We start from the raw sequence: 8,181 nt of genomic DNA, 5'->3' as shown, positions 1-8,181 counted from the left end.
ATGGAAGATTAAAAAAAATCCTCTCTCCTCTATCAAGTACTTTCGTAGTTGACATCTGAACGAAGCATATTGGACCGAATTCCCTTACCAAACTGATATGTTTGCTGCAGGCCTGCAGCAAGTCTGCTGCAAGCTTGCAGCAAACAAAATTGTTCGCAGGAAGAAAATTTTCTTGTTCGCAGATGATTGCCGCTAGCTGCGATCTTGCGGCAAACATTGCAGCAATTGCTGCAAGCTTGCAGCAAATTCGCAGGAACCCAACATGTTTGCAGGAACATTGCAAGAAACATACACGCCAATTTAATGTTCGCAGCAAGTTCGCAGGAAACTTTTCACAATTCAAATGTTTGCAGGAAGTTCGCAAGAACAGTAAACAAGTCAAATCAGCCAATGAAACGCAGATTGTACTGGGTCAACACAAAACTGGCCATTTTGAAATGTTGGAATTGAAGTTGTACATGTTTCAGTATTTTGGTAGGAATATACATCGATTTGAATGATATTAAAAGTGCCAAACTCTGGATGTAGGTGTTCATTCTATCAATGCTATGTAATTGGTAAGAAATGATTTTGATTTATTTTGATATTTGAAAGAATATTTCTTAAAAGCACGTTTGAGTAACTGGTGTAAATGCTAGGTCAAATCTAAATCTGTTTCTTATGAATTTCAGTCCTCTTTTTGATATCACATATGTATACTTCTTAAAAGTATTAATGGACCCAAATCAGTTAAATGTTATCAAATTAATCAGTAAATGTGTAATCACAAAAATATTCATTAAAAATTATATGTAAAGTTCTTAAAGTTCTGTTCATATAAAAAGCTATCATGCACTTTCACTTTAGAAAGGTATGAAAACTTTGTCTATTAACGTAAAGAGGGCCTATCATAACTTCATAAAACTGCATCTTTTCAGAAACATGTGGTGGATTTTCTCTAGACTTAACAGATTTAGGTCAGGACAAAGGCTTTCTGTGAACTTGCTGCTTGTACAAAGGAATGTGCCAAAACCATAAGGAAATTGTTTGCTGCAAGTTAGCAGCAATGTTTGCTGCAAGCTTGCAGCAATGTTTGCGGCAGGCTTGCAGCAATGTTTGCCGCAAGCTTGCAGCAAGGTTCCCTTATTTGGAAAATCCAATGTTTGCTGCAGACTTGCAGCAAACCTCATTTGCATGGTAAAATGTTTGCAGCAAGCTTGCTGCAGACTTGCCGCTAACTTGCTGCAAACACCAAGGCTTTGTATAGACTGTCATGCTTTCTTTGGCTACATTGCCGCAAGCTTGCAGCAATGTCTGCTGCAAGCTTGCAGCAATGTTTGCTGCAGACTTGCAGCAAATATTTGCAGGAAGGCAATATTTTCGGTAAGGGTTATCTTTGAAACAAAAATGGCAGTATAAATAAGCGAAATGTTCGATGATTACAATATCAGGGCCAGGAGGACTATTAACAACAATTATGAGGAATGTTTTGTTGTGGAAAGAGTCAAAGAGTATGTTAGGAATACATGGTTAGTAATATTTTGAGATTACAGTTTAAAAACATGGAGAAATAAACCGAGAACCGAGCGCACTTTTTTGTGCGCAATAAATATACAGTTTTTTCAATGGGTGGCACTGTAGCTCTCCGGTCTATCAATAATTTTTTTTCGGAGAGCTACAGATCTGCAGCTAAGACACACTCATACATGTATCTTTTTTTAAAGTACGTGAGAAAATGATCCTTTTTGTCATCTTAACTTTAGTGTGTGTATACTTTTTCATAGGCAAATAATTTCAGTCTTTGTGAGATTTTTGTAAAATGTAGTTATTTTACACAAAATATAATTTAACATATTTAATGATTTTACATGAAATATAAAAGAAAATTTTGATGTAATCGAGATTTTATTTACTTTCACTTCAAGTTTGTCGCATTATAGGCATTTCGCCCCCCCCCCCCAATCATCCATCGTTCTTTGTTATTTTTGTGGAGTAAGGAAATAAATCTTTTAAGTTTTTGTTTTAAAAAGATATAACACTGAAACCGATTGAGTAATTTATAGCAAAGTTCTACTCTAGTTTATGAAAATTAATAAACAAATAGAAATATATTTTAAATTTGATTATCCAATAACTTATCATAAAATAAGCCACGGTCCATTACTGCAACATATCTTTTTATTGCTTATAAAAGAACAATAGAATTCACACATTCAGTAAAAAGTCTAACAAATTCGAATGTGGGGAAAACATTGTTTTGGGATATATTTTTCCAGACTTTAAATTCACTGTCGGAAAGGGGTATACTTTTTGAGATTGTTGGGAATTATAATTAAAACTTGGAACATTTTTCTCTGTCCAAGAAAGAGTGAAATAAACTGTGTATGGTGACATACAGTAAACAAGCCTCCTTTGTCTTAAATCACCACCATTTAATATCAATTTTTATATATTGCTATGAAGTGAACGTACGCTATTGACTCCGTGACTTAGTTTCTCTGATTTACAGCCTTATATCAATAGAGACCATGGATCTGGAGATACGATTCCAGTGCTGGGGGATATAAAAAATCACTATCAAAGGTATCAAGGCGAGGGTTTATTACAGAAACTAAAAGTATAAAGATGTACAGACATAAACAAATAAAAATGAATTTCATCAACATGATCAAGTTATAGATCACACACATTCTCTATATATATATGTAGGACTCCAAAGTGCGATGGGACTCCAAAGTCCGATGGTCACGCCAAAGTCCGATGGTCTGCGCCAAACCCCGATGGTCTGACACGCCAAAGTCCGACGGTGCGGAAAACAATTAACGTTTATGACGTCATAGTAGCACTGCGCCCAAACCTCAATGCCGCGACATGCAAAGGTCTTTAGAATAAGTATAAATAAATGCGAAAACTAACCCTTAACTCTCAGGCAGGTGCGAGACTAACGCTCGAAAAGTGTGTATTAACAATAACCTAAATATCTTGAGTTGGGGCAAGACTAACCCTAATCACTCGACTTTGGTGCGAGGACTAACCCTAATTCACTCGGGTTGTGCAATGCAAGGACTAACCCTAATCAATCGAGTGGTGTGCGAGGACTAACCCTTATATCTCTAGATTGATTGATTAATTGTATATTGTTTAACGTCCCTCTCGAGAATTTTTCACTCATATGGAGACGCCACCATTTGCTGGTGGAGAGCTGCAAATTTTGTCCTATGCTCGGCACTTAGGGCCATTAAGCAGAGAGGGATCTTTTTCGTGCCAGCACCTACTGTGACACGGGGCCTCGGTTTATACGGTCTCATCCGAAGGACCGGCCTCCACGTCCCGCAGAATATCTCTAGAAGGTGCAAGTAATAAGCAAAATCAATAATAAAAATTGTGTTCAAGGACGAATTCAGAAATGATTGCTTTTGAATGCAGGACAACGGCGTCAAGGATTGACGTTGGATTATTGTGACGTCATAAACGTTGATTGTTCATCCGCACCATCGGACTTCGGCGTGTCAGACCATCGCACTTTAGCGTCGCGCGTCTCATAGGAAACGAGCCATCGGACTTTGGCGTGGCCATCGGACTTTGGCGCCCGTAAAGACAATGAGCCATCGGGGTTTGGCGCAGACCATCGGGGTTTGGCGAGACCATCGGACTTTGGCGTCACCATCGGACTTTGGAGTCTTACATATATACAATGAAGTACACTCGTACATGTATAATACATTTGGGTCATATTTTAATTAAAGATATAAATTTTATAATACAAAAACAAGCTTTATTCATTGAAAAAAAAATCAAACATAACAAGATGCTCCGCTTGTGTCTTGGTTGTCATAAATGCCGCACAATGTGATCAGGATTAATAGGTCTGACTGTGTTCTTGGCCGCTTTCTTTTCCTTCTTTCTCTTATAACGTTTGGCACAGAACATGACACAAACAACACCTGACACCACCGTAGCCAGCAGAAGGGCGGATCCCACCATCACAGGCACCACGCCTTTATAATTAAAACCTTATGATAATTGATAAATACATAAAATATGCATATCTTTTTTAATTAATTGCAATTGTCTGTATCCACAAAAGAAGAAGTAAAAATTTCCTAACTTACTAACATAAATAATATATAGGTATTAGGTACAAAGTTTAAAGTTTAATTGAACTGAAATATATAGCTGGAGAGAGAGAGAGAGAGAGAGAGAGAGAGAGAGAGAGAGAGAGAGAGAGAGAGAGAATGTTACATTAAAGTTTTGCAATTTAAGAAATTCAAAACTTGCTATAACAATCTTGTTATGGATAGTTTTGAAAATCTTAATTGCAAAACTTTATGTATCAAATCTTCGCTGTGCGAAGGGCCCCATGTCAACACATTGTTTGTATGAATGTTCATATGCGATATTTTATCAAGTCAAAAATATCAACCAGTGAGAATTAATATCATTTCTTTTTCCATCAGTTCAGATGTTTGTTGTAGGGAAATGTTTAAAATTTTAACGTAAGAAATACGTACATGTTTTACTTACCAAAGGGTGAAAGAGGATTTATCTCTTTATTAGCTGAAATATAACAAAACATATCGAAGTTATCCGCAAACTAATTCTTATTTTAAACTAGGAAACAAATTGTTATTAATGCACCAATTTGATGAAGTCATTTCAAACAAGAGGCCCAGGGGCCACATCGCTCACCTGAGCAATTGGCTAGGAAAAATCACACATCAGATCAGAACTGAAAGTTTGCTGAGGGGGGGGGGGGGGGGGGGCTTAAATTTCCCACCCCCCAGGGGGTCATGATTTGAACAAACATGAATCTACAATATCTGAGGATGATTCCCTATAAATATCACTAAGCATGGCTTTAAAGTACTTGAAAACAAGATTTTAAAAGGTTACCCTAGATATTCCTGTGTAAAACTTTTATCGGCCATTTTGGCCCCCTCCTACCCCCGGGGGTCATGATTTGAACAAATATAAATCTACACTACCTGGGGATGATTCTACATGAGTTTCATCTTTCCTGTCTCAATGGTTCTTGAGAAGAAGATTTTTCCTATATATTCCTATGTAAAACTTTGATCAGCCATTTTAGCCCCACCCTACCCCCGGGGGTCATGATTTGAACAAAATTGAATCTACACTACCTGAGGATGATTCCGCATGAGTTTCATCTTTCCTAGTCCAGTGGTTCTTGAGAAGAAGATTTTTAAAGATTTTTCCTATATATTCCTTTGTTAAAACTTTGATCAGCCATTCTGGCCCCACCCTACCCCAGGGGGTCATGATTTGAACAAACTTAAATCTACACTACCTGAAGATGATTCCACATGAGTTTCATCTTTCCTGGTCCAGTGGTTCTTGAGAAGAAGATTTTAAAAGATTTTTCCTATATATTCCTATGTTAAACTTTGATCAGCCATTTTGGCCCCACCCTACCCCTGGGGGTTATGAATTGTACAAACTTGAATCTACACTACCTGAGGATGATTACACATGAGTTTCATCTTTCCTGGCCCAGTGGTTCTTGAGAAGAAGATTTTTTAAAAATGCCATGAATTTTTTTCTAATTCATAATTATCTCCCCTTGGAAAAGGGCGTGGCCCTTCATTTGAACAAACTTGAATCCCCTTTACCCAAGGATACTTTGTAGCAAGTTTGGTTGAAATTGGCCCAGTGGTTCTTGAGAAGAAGATGAAAATGTGAAAAGTTTACAACAACGACAACGCCAACAACGACGACGCCAACAACAACAACGACGCCAACGACGACAGACAACGGACAAATTTTGATCAGAAAAGCTCACTTGAGCCTTTGGCTCAGGTGAGCTAAAAAAGGGAAAAAAGAATCAAAACGATTTTTTTTTCAGAAGTCGAAAAGGAAGGTAAACTTTTGAGTTATTATTAATCATCCATTGCTTGATTCGCTTGTGTGCGTGCTGTCAAGTTTGAAAGCTGGTGTCCACCAATTGGATAATTAATGTAACATTTTCAATATCGAGTTTATATGATTTATATTTATCTCATCTGAAACTGATATACATGTATTTAGAATAAAATGGAAAGGGTACTGTCACCCCCCCCCCCCCAAAAAAAAATTAAAGTCAGAAAATCGATCCCTGAACACTTTGATATCCTATACCTAGATCAATAGAAACTTGTTCAGAAGATGTAACACAAAATACTTTTTCTCATGAATTTTTTTCTCATTGTTCAATATCAAAAGAGCGCAAACTGTAACTTAAATTTTCATTAAAAATGTAGAATTTTCATATCATTCTTTATGATATATTTTCTTTGAAATGAAACTCAAACCCAACTGTTTTAATGCATATTTTTTTTCTTTCTGGTTGAGTGATGAGGTTATTAACGATTTCTATACCTTGGGTGCAATTTTGCGATTCCCGACAGACCTCCGCTTGTCTATAATCGCTCTCCGTCATGTTACAGAGTTTTACAGCACACTCCTCAAATATGGTTTCGGCAGTAACTGTCGACGGACAACACATTCCTGGCAGGCGGTACCTCAATCCCTGCCCACACCCCGAGGAGCACGGTGACCAGGGGGCCCACATTAGGATTTTGCAGTATGACGATACCACACATTTATATCCATCACCAGGAATTGGTACAAAGATTATTAGACCCAAAAGTAAATTCACCCGTTTTTCCATCCTTCACCGAGTATATACTTTTAAGTTTCACTCCAAGATATGGAGTCGATTATTTGAATAAGATAAGAAATGAACCTTTTGATATTTAGTGCATATTCAAGAACAACCAAAGTGAAAAAGATTTATCAAATCTGTTGGAATATATTTTATTATATAATAGTAAATTTATTAATACATGTAACTTCGTTAGACAAGACACTATAGATGTATATTATAGTTTCACTTAAAATTATACATAATATAATAAATATAATTTCTCTCTATAGAATTTCCTGTCAATTCTGAGTTCAGTAGAAAACCCACAATCATCCAGACAATGATTTGCTGATCATACCACGAATAATATATTCAATGCCAACAGAGATCGAGGAAGAATATATGGAGAGACTAACCATTGAGGCCTAACTCTATTAATCGCTGAATTAACAACATCTCAAATATTTGAAACGTTCTCTTTGACTATGCCAAGAATTTATCAGGCATCGGGAGGGAGGGGGTATTCATAAGTTTTCTAAAAGATGTTCAATAAAAGTCTGGTTCCCCCATACTTTTCGTTGTGAAACAAAGGTTATATAACGGTTTATATACATGTAGTGTTTCTTATCGGGCACGCAACATCAAGAGGCCTTCATGCATTTTATCAATTAAAATAAAGTCAAAGTTGATTAAAAGGGCATCTTGAGGTGGAGTTAGGGGGTAATTCCTACTACACTACCTTATTTGACTATACTACAGCAAAATGCGGTGGGGTCTTTAATTCCATGAACATTTCTGATAGTATTAACAGGCGCGTAGCCAGGCGTACGTTTGTACGAACAAACGTCTACATAAATGTTGAAGTTGACAAAAGAGAAAAAGTAAGAGAGAGAGAGAGAGAGGGGGGGGGGGGGCAACTATGTAGGCGTAATTTCCATGATTGCTGCAAATCAATTTGCAAAAAATAAATAATGAAAAAAATACTAAGAAACGATTTACAATAACGATAAAGAATATTACATGAAAATTAACAGAATCATTTTCAGGGGAAAATGCGGAAGTACACTGTATACACCTCTCTGAAATCAAAGCTGATTTTTCGGGTTCGTCATACACTACTTTTACATTTTTAAGTTTTTCTGTATTTTGTACAAAATCATAACATACCTCAAAAATGGCTGCGTAACAAATTTCTAAGGTGCAAGAAAAATGCGATCAGGAGGGTCGAATACGCAAATCAAAATCGTGGAAAACTCACTAGTGCAGGGGTCTAAAGGTCCACATCAAAAGTACCCTGGCTATGCCCCTGGTAAGATTTTGGATAAAAGTGGTGGGGTTGGCAGGACCCCCTGTTACTTAATACTACGTCTGCAAAATTGCTTGAATCAGTTTATACATAGGCATATATCATAATAATATATTTGTTCTTTATCGCTCCTAGGAAATTTCTTAAAATTTTCAATATATAGGCTTTAGTGATGACACCACAATCCACAATTAAAAAATACATGTACTTCATACATATACTATGTGTCAAAGAGCTATCAATCTACAGCGAT

This window comes from Saccostrea cucullata, unplaced genomic scaffold, assembly GCF_032062105.1.
Source record: "Saccostrea cucullata isolate Sc308-1 unplaced genomic scaffold, CSIRO_AGI_Scuc_v1 ctg383, whole genome shotgun sequence".
Classification (NCBI taxonomy): Eukaryota; Metazoa; Mollusca; class Bivalvia; order Ostreida; family Ostreidae; genus Saccostrea; species Saccostrea cuccullata.
The sequence above is the reverse complement of the archived record's forward strand: the minus strand, read 5'-3'. Positions refer to the sequence as shown.